General features: G+C 41.1%; 1 protein-coding gene across 1 annotated transcript in view; it reads right to left on the bottom strand.

Annotated features, from left to right (window-relative positions):
- The window catches only part of rnf141 (ring finger protein 141), a 30,547-nt gene extending 17,850 nt beyond the window's left edge, over positions 1-12,697 (bottom strand). Inside the window, exon 1 of the mRNA XM_034175845.1 lies at positions 12,609-12,697. The gene's annotated coding sequence lies outside the window, so the exon portion shown is untranslated. The remainder of the gene's footprint in view (positions 1-12,608) is intronic.
- Positions 12,698-13,714: the final 1,017 nt, after the last annotated feature.

Genomic DNA, 13,714 nt, shown 5'->3' with positions numbered 1-13,714 from the left:
ATTTGCACAAAAACAATAAAGTTTATCAGTTTGAACATTAAATATCTTGTCTTTTTGGTGTATTCAATTCAATATACGTTGAAGAGGATTTACAAATCATTGTATTCTGTTTTTATTTACATTTTACACAACATTCCAACTTTATTGGAATTGGGGTTGTAACTGCCTGTGAACAACGCCATCCACATCCTCGCTTTGCCATTGTTTACATGTGCTGTGAGACAGTGGACCTCTGCTGGCGCTGCGGTGCATTCTGGGAAGTGCAGGGTGCTGCCATGGGGATTTTGGGAAACATTAAAGTACCAAATGCGATTCAGTAAGATGCAATGAAAAGACACAAGTAAGATAAATTAGATGCATCTGATGTCACTCTGACAGACTGAATTGGTGTGTCACACAAAGTGCAGACCAGATCAGTGTAACTGTTTCACTTCTGGACAACTCTGGATATATACACTTTTTCTTATACTACATATTTGTTTTTTGTGTTTTGTATGTGATGGTATGTCTATTTTGACGTTGGAGTCTGCAATAAAGTTTGACTAACATGTTTATCACAAAGACTGTCTACAAGAAACCACAACCATATTCAACTATAAAAGGGGACAAACTGTCACCTTTAAAAGTGCAGGCATACAAAGAAGTTATATATTAGAGTTTTTTACTAGGATTATTTAATTAAACCTTTCAGCACTAATTTGGACAGTAACATATTGGCGGCCAGGTCGGTTTAAGGTAGAGAGGTGTAAAAACGTAAACAGGACGCTTGGTCAGTCAGCGACAGCATCGATCAAACAACTGTCTAAATCCACAATAAACATAATTTCACAAATACTTATAAGAAAGAGTGAAAATGCAACTGTTTTACTAAGCCATTATAAATATTATAAATAATTACTTTGAGATTATCCCAAATGCTTTCGCAACTTCATGAAGCACACAAGAAAAGCTGCAGCTGTATAAAATTCCTCTGTGCTTCCAGAGCGATTAGAGATGGTTTTATCAGCCAATCTCTGAGAACAAATGATTAATCTGCTATGAAATAATTATTTTATATAACACAGCGTCCAGCGGCACACATTGGCATGACAAATTGCGTGATAGTGCACGTGTTAAATGCGCAAAACTGTCATGGTGGAATAACAAAGCCATGAATAATGAGCCACGTATGGATTTGTCAGAAATTGCTTTGATTATTCAAATAATGAGCCACGTATATAAACATTGTGCAAACAATTAAAAAACACTGCGTGCAAGTCATTGCGTCAGCACACTGCAGCTCATTTTATTGATTATAACGAGATGTTAAATCTATCATAAACATACTTTTACAGCTGCTCATAAGAAGGAATGAACATGCTACTGTTTTACCAAGCCATTACAACATAAACATTGCAATTAATTACCTTTTAGATGGTTCTAAATATGTTTTCTACCTCATGAAGTGCAGGAAAAAGAGGAAAAAAGCTCCAGCTGAAACGGTCCACTGTGATTTCGGAAGCGAGGTGTTTCCAACAGCCAAACAGAGAAAATTACTAATCCGCTATGAAATAATTATTTTATATACGCAGCGCCCAGCACACAAAGCACGGCATCCAGCGGAACAAAGCGGGTGGGAGTGTCACAACAAAGTGCGGAGCCAAAATAGCCTGTCCTGTCGTCGTAGCAGCTAGGTACTCGGATAATGGACTTCTAACAGCCTCGCGCCCACCACTAACATGCCTCTAACATCCTTATTTGTCCTCATAGTACCTTGTACCCAAACAGCCCCAAGCTGTTTTTGCTCAATTTTGAACTTCTCAAAATTAGCGCCACACTCAGAGATGAACCACGTAAGCGGAATATTCTGCCTCTAAGAGCCACTATTCTTTCACGTTTGTTGAATAACTCAAATAAAACATAGCTCAGTATTCGGTGGGACCAGGGCTTTAAGCGTCATTTGTGGGTGGCCACCAAGTCATGCTGCTCTTCTTATCCAGCAGCCAGAGTCGAGTTCGGATATCAGGTTGGGGAATGATTTGCCGTCAGCATCTTTTAAAAGTAATCTGTCGCCTTGCTCTGTTGTGATACAAATCAGTACGTTTTATCCCACCTGTGTTCAATATACATTGACCCAAATCACAGACATACAGATACATTTATTATAAGCCTAATAAATGACACAGAACATGCAGAGATATGGACCAGGCAGTTACTTCATGATTACTTACTAGAGACACCATTCAGTTGCCATGCCCCAACCAGATTGATTGATTGATTTAGAAATTCCATATAAAACATACAACAAAATGCCATGTGTCAAAGCATACACCTAATACATTTATCATGGAATTTCAAGTATAATATGGAACAATGAACATGAACAATATGATGAATATTACATAGATTAAGATGAGTTACCGTTAAGGATTTTATATATATATATATATATATATATATATATATATATATATATATGTTATCACTGTTAAACATTTGTACCTTTTGTCTTCTTTCTGATGAGAACGGTGTTGTGCTGTTTGCACCTAACCCCGAGAATGTATGTGTTATTCAACCTTGTTTTAGCATGCTGGGGTCAATCTGAACTGGGAATGAGAAGCTGGATGTACTTATTATTATTATTATACAACTTGTTTTCGTAGCCGCTAACGACTGGGAGTAAAAGAACTGAAGGTTGAATTTTGACTGATTGTGATGTGATGCTTAGTGTTCCAGGCAGATGCAGAACAGCTGATAACTGCGAACGAGATGTGCTGACCTTCGACGATAAGAGTAAAAGAAAGAAACTGTTTTATGCTTACAGCTGTACTTATTGACGTGTGTGTTTATGTTACGGGAAGAAACTTGTCTTGCGTCATTCCCCTACCCTTAGGACAAGTTTTTATTTATGTGATGAGGGATTCACTAATAAAAGAGCGAAGCGCAGGCCAGACTTTAGTGTAGCCTTGGTGTACAGCCTGGCCGCACTCCGCGCGTAAATTTGACTTTCTGTCTCACTGGTGTTTCTTGACTCTGTTTGTCTTGTTAAAGGTTTTAAAAATGTTTGGAGGAGAAAATACCCAACACTGACTGGGGGCTCGTCCGGGATCTCAACAATACCGGAGGTGTCCAGCGGAGGTCGTCAAGTCCAGACGTAAATCCTTGGCCAAGGATCGATCGATTGATCATGTCTGCAATTGTCGACCACCGTTGGCATCATCTGGTTGACGAGATTTTCCCGAAGAAGACAGACAGGAAGTCGAGTCAGTGAGTAGAATTTCTTTGTAAATAGTACTGAGTGAGTGGTGATCAGATCACATAAACAGTTAAATTCCGCAAGCGATGATACAGAATCGTCTGTTAATGCAAAGCAGTTAAACTCTGTAAGGAGGGTGCGGACTCCTCTGTTTATATACGCGTACCGGTAGGGGATAAAAGTGATCACATAAAACAGTTAAACTCCGTAAGCGATGATACAGAATCGTCTGTTAATGAAACACAGTTAAACTCTGTAAGGAGGGCGGACTCCTCTACGGTTGCGAGGGACGCACGTAGTTAAATTCCGGAAGGAGGATACGGACTCCTCTGTTTTAATACGTAAAGGAAATCCCGGGTAGAAATACGTGCACTGTAAAAAAGCAGTTAAATTTGGCAGGGACGGCGGAGTCCCCTAATGCAGGACATTAGTTAAATTCACGGGAGGGCGAGCTCCCCTGGCATAAGAATACGCGTACGATTATTAAAAGTGTTTCTATGTGTACATAGTGTATTGTGTAAGTGTAAATAACTGTGTGAAAGTGTAATACTTTGGACAACGTTAGTGACAACCGTGCGTGTGGAAGCAGCAGGCAAGTGATTCTGCTTCCTACGGGGAGGTGAAAGGAATCAACCACACGACGGCAAATTAATTGTCACGTCCAAAGAAAGTGTGAAAACTTCAGATTTAGAACACCCTAGGTGTGCCCCCGTCTGAAGTCCAAATTATAACAAGGGATAAAAAATATAATAAAAATGGGGGGTAAGACGTCTAAAAATAAGGAAAACTTATCAACTGACGACTGGAAATTTATGGAGGCAAAAAATCCAAAAGCAACAAAGAAATTGGAGACCTGGATAAATAAACATGACTTTGACGGACGACTGAACCTGATCAGCATACAAAAGCTGAAGAAGGAGTTAGAACGGGAACATAAAGGTGATGAGAAAAAGATGCAGAAAGTAGGGGCAGATTTAGTGGCATTTTGGGAGGAGGAAGCAGAGAACAGACAGAAGGGAGCAGAGAAGCGACGATTAGAGAAAGCAAGGAAAAAGAAAGCTGTAGGTAAGGCAGAAGAAGATGTGATAATTCAGCACAGAGAGCCAGAACAGCCTCAACAATCACCGCCGGCTGGATCGTCGGTGACAAAGAGACCTTTATCTCCTCTACCAGAGGATGACGATGTACCGCCACCACAGTATGATTTGGCAGTAAAACCTAAGGTAAAAAGAGAAAAACCAGAAAAACCACAAACACGCAGTCAAGCGAAAGTGCCTACAGCCCCTCCCATGGTGGAACATAGTGATCAGGGAGGTGCCTATCCTATGATAGAAGTACCAAATCCTCGTGCAGGAACAGCAGGACAGCTATCAACCATGCTCGTTTATCGGACATGGAATGCTGATGATATCAAAGCAGCAGTCAACATGATACCATCGCCACATGTCGATATCGAGGGCTTTCTGCAGGATATAGAAAACATTAGAACATCTTACCACCTTAATGGACCTGAAGTCCAACAGGTGTGGATGAAAGCATGTGGCCCTAAATGGAGTCAGATACGCGGGGGACTGGAATCCTGCAGATCAACAAGGCGTTGATCAACAAGGCAACACATGATGATCTAGTCTTAGACACAAGAGTGGAAGCTATGATTACACGTGCAAAAGGTGTGTTAGGACCAAAGATAAATTATACTGAAATTACCAGGACAACACAGAAAGAAGGAGAACCATGGACAGAGTTTAGATGCAGATTTGAGAGTGTATTTAGAGTCCATAGTGGCATATTGCCAGGAACACCTGTGTATGAACAACAATTGAAAAACGCTCTGATCCAACATTCCAATAAGGATATAAAAGCTTGGATACAGAAACATTGGATTGGATTGCCTACAGGCACATTGGAAGAAACACATACACACTGCTGTCATGCAGAAGAAGTCTTAAAGCAGAAAAAGACAATGGAACAGTAAAAAACAGAATACAGACCATGTGTAAGACAGTATCCATTGAAACCTGATGCAATTGACGGAATCAGGCCAGTAATAGAGGATTTATTAACAGCAGGAGTAATAGTGCCATGTCCAGATTCACCATGTAACACACCCATATTTCCTGTAAAAAAGGCTCCGCCCTCAGTGGGGTGGAGAATGATTCAAGATCTGCAGGCAGTAAATGCTGCTGTGATTAAAAGAGCACCATGCGTCCCAGATCCACACACCTTGTTAAATTCGCTGAGACCAAATTCTAATAGTTTCTCAGTAATTGACATAAGTAATGCATTTTTCTCTGTGCCAGTACATCCAGATAGTCAATTCTGGTTTGCTTTTACCTTTAAAGGACAACGATATACATTCACCAGATTACCGCAGGGTTACGCAGAGAGCCCAACTATTTATTCTCAAGTCATGTCAGCATGTTTAGCCAATTTCGTTCCACCGGCAGATAGCCAACTATTAGTGTATGTTGATGACATTTTGATTGCCTCTGACACACGAGAAAACTGCATAACTGACACAGTAGCATTATTATGTTTCTTATTTGATAATGGCCACAAAGTGAGTAAAAACAAAGTTCAGTTGTGTAGGGATAAAGTAAAATATTTAGGACATGAATTATCAGCCACAGGGCGCACGATCCTGTCTGACAGGAAGGAAGCAATTTTACACGCTCCAAAACCACAAACCAAAAAGCAGATGTCATTTCTTGGATTGACTAATTACTGCAGGGCATGGATTCCCTGTTATGCAGAATTGACTAGTCCACTTTCTGATTTGATGTACAAGGATGATATTTCAATGTCAACCGTGTTGGAATGGAACAAAGATGCTGAGGAAGCTTTTGTAAAAGTAAAACAAACAGTGTCATCCGCAGTTTTGGCACTACCAGATTATAGTAAACCATTCATTCAAACAGCTGATTGTAAGAATAAGTTCATGACCAGTGTTCTGGTTCAAGTGTATGGCTCAAAATTAAGGCCAGTTGCCCACTACTCATCTAAATTGGATGCAGTGGCAAGTGCTCTACCACCATGTGTACAGGCTGTTGTTGCAGCCTCTATGGCTGTTCAGTTGACACTGAAAGTTCCACATGCAGTCTCTGCACTTCTGTTGCAGACAAACATGAGCCTTTTGTCCCCAGCAAGACATCTTTCGTGCATGTCCTTGCTATTATCACAGCCACACCTTACGGTAGAGCGCTGTACAACATTGAATCCATCCACATTGATACCCTTACCTAAGGATGGTGAGCCGCACAATTGTCTTGATGTAGCTACGGTCTGTACGAAAGCACGCCCAGACCTCTGGGACACACCCATCCCAAACAGTACAATTGTGTATGTGGATGGTTCTTCCACTAAAAACGCTTATGGACAAACACAATCTGGATATGCTGTTGTCACAAATTCAGAAGTATTGGATTCTGCTTCATTGCCATCCTCATTTTCAGCACAAGCAGCTGAATTAGTTGCTTTAACTGCAGCTTGCTATCTGTTTAAAGGTACGGCTGTAACAATTTATACAGACAGCCAGTACGCTTTTAGCACAGTGCATGTGTTTGCAAAACTGTGGGAAGAGCGTGGAATGGTGACATCATCTGGAAAGCCAGTGACTCATGCCACTCTCCTAACTGCCCTACTGCAAGCTGTGAAGTTGCCTCAACAAATTGCTATATGCAAATGTGCGGCTCACACCAATGGCTCTGACAGTGTTTCAAAAGGAAATGATTTTGCTGACAGAGCAGCAAAAGAGGCAGCAGCAGCTTCTTCTATTTTTGTTGTACAGGAAACTACTCCAGATTTGCATTTAGGTCATACACTGCTTGCTGACATGCAACAGCAGGCAACAGACAGAGAAAAACAAATGTGGATAGCTAAAGGAGCTACGTATGCAAATGACTTGTACGTATGACCACAAAAGAAACCCATATTGCCAAAAAATATGTTTAAATGGGCAGCTATTATGAGCCATGGCGTGACGCATGTCTCATCAGGGAGTATGATATCGCAATTGCAATCTATTTTTTGTCTTTATGGGTTCGATGCATATGCAAAACAGCATTGTAGAGCATGCATGATATGTGCAAAACACAACTCACAAGGCAATTTGAGACCCCAAAGAGGTAAATTTCCAACACCACAATATCCCTTTCAAGTGATTCATATGGATTATATACAGCTGAGTAAACATGAAGGGAAGGAATTTTGTTTAGTCATAATTGATGCCTTCTCAAAATGGGTAGAATTGTTCCCTACAAAACATGCAGATTCACTTACAGTGGCTAAAGCATTATGCAAAGACATCATCCCACGATTTGGAATACCAGAAACAGTCTATTCAGATAATGGAGCGCATTTTGTTAATACAATAGTGCAATACGTAGGAGAAGCACTACAGGTTAATCTCAAAAATCATTGTGCTTATCATCCACAAAGTGCCGGATTAGTGGAAAGGACAAAGGGCACAATAAAAATAAGATTAAGGAAATGTATAGAAGAGACAAAACGAACCTGGATTGAATGTTTGGACCTAGTAAAATTGTATATGAGAATAACACCAACACCATCAGGGTTAACACCATTTGAGATACTTTATGGACGACCATATCGTCTACCAATTTTGACATGGATACTAAAACAGCAGATGAGGAACAAACATTAGCAAATTTTATGAAAAAGACATTAACACAGAAAGAGCTAACAAACACATTTACTGCTGAATAATTTTGATCTTCCACAGGACGGCCTTCCAGTAGTCTAGCCAGGAGACTGGGTGTTCATCAGAGTCCAGTCCTCGTTGGGAAGGTCTATACCAAGTGCTGTTAACAACACCAACTGCAGTAAAGATAGCGGAGAGATCAACGTGGATACATCACTGTAAGATACAGCGTGTGTTGGTGGCCTCCACAGTGTAAGGGGAAGTCTGGCTACAAAGGGAGTCTATTTAATTAGCAATAGATTGTCTCAATGCCAGTGAAGCAGGGAGATCCTTGCACTATTAGGTGAGGTGGCTAACAACACTATATCCTAGCAATCATGACTGAACTACAGCAGACCCCGGAGCGGCGTGCTCAGCGCCGCCGCTGCCGGACTGTTGGTAGGGCAGCCGGTTGCGTTGTGATCTTAGTGTGTTTCGTGCTCCTCAGATTCCTGGCCTGGTGGTTGACCCAAGAATTGCAGCTCACTGTGGACCGAGCCAGAGAACAACGCAAGCAACGTCAGAAGAGGTTTATTCATAATGTGAACGAGACAGATGGACACCCTCATATATACCATACTAATATGTGGTACAGATATGTTCATTTATTGGCTATGGAATTACGTTACTAATTGTTATGTTTGTTCGCAAATACCTATATCCTCAACACACCCAGCTCTGACGGCTAAACCGTACCCTGCTAGGGTGACAGAATGTCTTATCATACGGATGCATAATTAAACTGTATTTCGGGGGCAGCAGTTCTCAGCAAATCTGATAAGATGTAACACCACTTGCCTCAGTGCAACCACTTACATGATAGGGATTTCAACAGAGGACGTACAAGCGTGCCCAAGTGCTGCTCCATTGACTAGACTGAAGGGAAACGCAAAAATATCATCACGTTAAATTGTCATCACAACGGCCATTCCCAAATTGCTTTTACGGGACAGGGAATAAAAATGTAGGTAAAATTAAGAAACGTCTGTGTACCCAAACGTATGTTTTATCAAATAATTTAAGCCTAGCCAAAACATAATATGTGGATGGTACTTATCTTCATCACATTGGACGGGGATGTAATTATACAGGCTCCTGTCCATGGGGAACGGATGAATCATGTGCTTATGTTAGTAAGTTTTTGCTACCACCTGTAAATGGTACTCCGGTGTATGATGACATCTATTGGCTTTATGGTTCCAGACTGTACATGAGTCTCCCACCAAATTGGGGTGGTGTGTGTGCACCTACCCAGGTGACTGACCATACATATGTGGTAGGACCTCCACAGAGAAGAATGGCAGCACCAGACGGAGGAGATTGATATACCCAGATGTGTTACCACATAATCACATGTGGGGCTCGGATGTACTAAAGGACCAAAAAATTGTGGTCTGTAGGAGATAAAATAGCACATTCATTGTTCCCCTGGATAGGAGTGGGAAAAAATTCATTAATGATTGAAACTCTGAATTATCGATTGGGTCTGTTCATGAATGTAACTAAAAAAAATAGTAGCAGCTCAAAACACTGAAATAGATGCTTTACGTACCATGGTGATGCAAAATCGCATGGTTTTAGACTTGCTTACTGGTTCACAGGGAGGAGTTTGTGTTCTGCTGAACACAACATGCTGTACTTTCATCCCAGACTCCATTCATTCAGTGGATATGCAGGACGCATTGGAAGAGCTGAATAAACTTCGTGATGCAATGCATAAAGACACCCTAGCCGTGAACCGGTGGAATCCCTGGTCCTGGTTGACTTCAGGACCATGTTGGCCTAATTCTGATTGGACTTTGCATGTGTTGTGTGATCCCTTAACAATGGTTGGCAAAATGGTGTCAAATACATTTGTACAGTGTAATCTGGCCTTCCAACAAACTATGCCAAAATATCAAGCATTGAAACAGTCAGACCTTAGTGGAGAAAACTGTAATGACTGTACTGAGAATTATGATGATATTGAAAAGCTCACAACTCCAGTTCAAGCTTGAACTGTTGACGTGATGAGTTAACACACTCTTAGCCTATGAAGCTTTAGCTGAAAAAGTAATAAGACAAGTGGTGTAGTCGAATAATACAGAAAAACGGTTCATTTATACCAGTCGGTAGGAGTGATGTATGGTGGTGGTGTGGTGATAACAGAATCTTTGACAGACTGCCACGAAATGTGTCAGGTTATTGTGCATTAATATCATTATTGTTACCCATGACCCCTGAAGACGTTACGACATATGCAGCCTCTCTTATTACTGAGGATTGGCAGAAAGGCATAGCCAGACATAGAGTAAAAAGAGATTGGAAAGGAGTAGGAAATCCAACATATATTGACGCAATAGGAGTCCCCAGAGGAGTGCCTGACGAGTATAAACTGGTTGATCAAATAGCAGCTGGATTTGAATCTTCCATCTGTTGGTGGTGTTCAATTAATAAAAACGTGGACAGAATAGATTAAGTTAATAAACTAACTAACTAAGCTGGGTGATGCCTACTGTATGTTTAACAGGTGATAAACAGGTGGGAAATGTTAAGGATTTTATATATATATATATGTTATCACTGTTAAACATTTGTACCTTTTGTCTTCTTTCTGATGAGAACGGTGTTGTGCTGTTTGCACCTAACCCCGAGAATGTATGTGTTATTCAACCTTGTTTTAGCATGCTGGGGTCAATCTGAACTGGGAATGAGAAGCTGGATGTACTTATTATTATTATTATACAACTTGTTTTCGTAGCCGCTAACGACTGGGAGTAAAAGAACTGAAGGTTGAATTTTGACTGATTGTGATGTGATGCTTAGTGTTCCAGGCAGATGCAGAACAGCTGATAACTGCGAACGAGATGTGCTGACCTTCGACGATAAGAGTAAAAGAAAGAAACTGTTTTATGCTTACAGCTGTACTTATTGACGTGTGTGTTTATGTTACGGGAAGAAACTTGTCTTGCGTCATTCCCCCACCCTTAGGACAAGTTTTTGTTTATGTGATGAGGGATTCACTAATAAAAGAGCGAAGCGCAGGCCAGACTTTAGTGTAGCCTTGGTGTACAGCCTGGCCGCACTCCGCGCGTAAATTTGACTTTCTGTCTCACTGGTGTTTCTTGACTCTGTTTGTCTTGTTAAAGGTTTTAAAAATGTTTGGAGGAGAAAATACCCAACAGTTACACCTTTCTCTATCGGTAACCAATTAAGTTGAGCAAAGTGTGAGTAATCAAAATGCGTTCTGGCTGTAAGATGGAGTACAATTCTGATAAGTTTGTTCTTGATAGCCTGCAACACATTGGTATACCATGAAGTACATCTATAGTCTACATGACTCTGGACCAACGCTGCTGCAAGCAGTTTCATTCTATCCATGTCCAAGTATTTGGACAAATACTTGATTAATCTTATTTTATTCTATACGAATAATTCATTTCACACTCTCAGAAACATGAACATAATGCACATGATGTACAGAGGCCCGCAAAGCGAAACAGTGATCAGCTCATTCAATGTTTACAACTCTTGCTCTTTGACCTCGTGCACACGAGATCCGGAGTGTGAAAAGGCTGACACTACATCTTAGCTGTATGAAATAAAATAAAACTTTAAATTATTAAAAACAATTTAAAACATTTAATTGTTCTCTTTGACTGTGAAGAAAGCACACACAAAAATATCATTTAGGAATTTCAACACTCTCATAAAAATTGGATGGGATAAGGTTATTGAATGGTATTATCCATCCATCCATCCATCCATTTTCTTCCGCTTTATCCGGAGCCAGGTCGCGGGGGCAGCAGCTCAAGCAAAGCTGCCCAGACCTCCCGATCCACACACACCTCCCCCAGCTCATCCAGGGGAACCCCAAGGTGTTCCCAAGCCAGCCGAGAGATGTAATCCTTCCAGCGTGTCCTGGGTCTTCCCTGGGGCCTCCTCCCAATGGGACATGCCCGGAACACCTCTCCAGCGAGGCGTCCAGGGGGCATCCGGAAAAGATGCCCGAGCCACCTCAACTGACTCCTTTCAACGTGGAGGAGCAGCGGCTCGACTCCGAGCTCCTCCCGAGTGAATGGTATTATGATTTTTTTTTTTGTACTGTACATTCTATAAAGACGACTCTTTTACTTTTAGATAGTATAGTGGCAAAAGTGCAGACATTGATGACATTTTGCAGCATGTTTTTGTTCCCTGCGTCACTAAAAGCAGTGTTTGATCCACGAACTATAGGACAGTCTAATCTTCATCATTGTATAATCAAAAGCGTATAGTTAACTGGCCTGTAGAAATAAATACATGAGTACGTGGGGGGAAAAAAGCACAGATGTACATCCTGCGGCTGTAATGATAACCCGCGTTTTCATTGTAAAAGCACTTCACTAACTTTAAAATATTATGACCCCACACAATCAGAATATGTTTGTCTACTTCCAGTAAAGAACTCAGTCAGTAGCTAACGTGCTTGGTCACCCAAAAGACACACAGAGTCCAAAACTTATTATCGATATTGTACGTCGTAGTATAAAATAAAAACGCGAGCCATAAAAAGTACTTAGCGAGTTTTTTCATCGTACATTTGTAAGAAAATGTAACTTCGCTTACACACCGTACTCTAACTTTACAAGACGAAGCAAAAACATGTAAAAGGATTAAAATTAATCGTAATAATAATAAACAGTAGAATCTTACCAAATTTTCACCATAACAAGCTTCAAGGCATGAAAACTTCGTTACGAGTTAGCCTCTGTTTGTTTTTCCACAGTCGCTCGAGGATGACGTATCCAGATTCAGCTTCTTCTTCTTTGGCGCTTACCGGCAGCCGGCATCCTTTTTGGCGCATTGCTGCCACCTGCTGCCATGACAGTTGTACTAAATCCTCTTGATGAATCCAGTGTCTTTCAGGTATTTTTTATTATTATTTTTTTTTTTAAACAAGGCCTTCCCCCTCCCAGTTGACCCCATGTCCAAAATACTGCCCATAGAAACTCCATTCAGACCTATCCTTCTCAATTCTGACAGAAGCTCTTGCCTTTCCCTGGAATATTTCTCACTATACATGAGGACATGCTCCACTGTCTCTGACTGGTGACATTCCAAACAAAGGCCATCCTGGCATTTCCCTAAGAGGAAGAGAGTACTATTCAAGACTGTATGCCCAATTCTCAGTCTAGTAATAGTGACTTCCTCCTTTCTTGTCCACCCTTTTCTTCCACAACTATTTCCTGGATTTGTCCCTCTATTAGCCATTGAAAATAAATGCCTACCCTTAGACTCCTCTTCCCAACATTTTATGCCATTGTAGGTTAATTTCTCTCCATACAATACACTTGCCCTCTGCTTCGGAGAGATTAGTTTATTTAATTTGTATAGCGCCAAATCACAACAAAGTTGCCTCAAGGCGCTTCACACAGGTAAGATCTAACCATTACCAACCCCCATAGCAAGCACACAGGCGACAGTGGTAAGGAAAAACTCCCTCTGATGATTTGAGGAAGAAACCTCAAGCAGACCAGACTCAAAGGGGTGACCCTCCGCTTGGGCCATTCTACCGACACAGTTGACAAAACGAATATACAGGAAATTTTTGGTGTACATGCCGGTGCACAGAAAGGGAAGCTTGCAGGAGAGCTGGGTGGATTGATCCTATTATCGATAATATTGATACCAACACTGGTATTGATATTGAACGATCCTCGTGTAAAAAGATCAATACTAAAGCTTTTTTCTCTCCCGCACGCACTGACTGCTGCGCACGCAGATTCATCAAAGTCTACTCTCTGTCTGTAATAACAGGG

This window comes from Thalassophryne amazonica, chromosome 8 (genome assembly GCF_902500255.1).
Source record: "Thalassophryne amazonica chromosome 8, fThaAma1.1, whole genome shotgun sequence".
Classification (NCBI taxonomy): Eukaryota; Metazoa; Chordata; class Actinopteri; order Batrachoidiformes; family Batrachoididae; genus Thalassophryne; species Thalassophryne amazonica.
The sequence above is the reverse complement of the archived record's forward strand: the minus strand, read 5'-3'. Positions and strand labels throughout refer to the sequence as shown.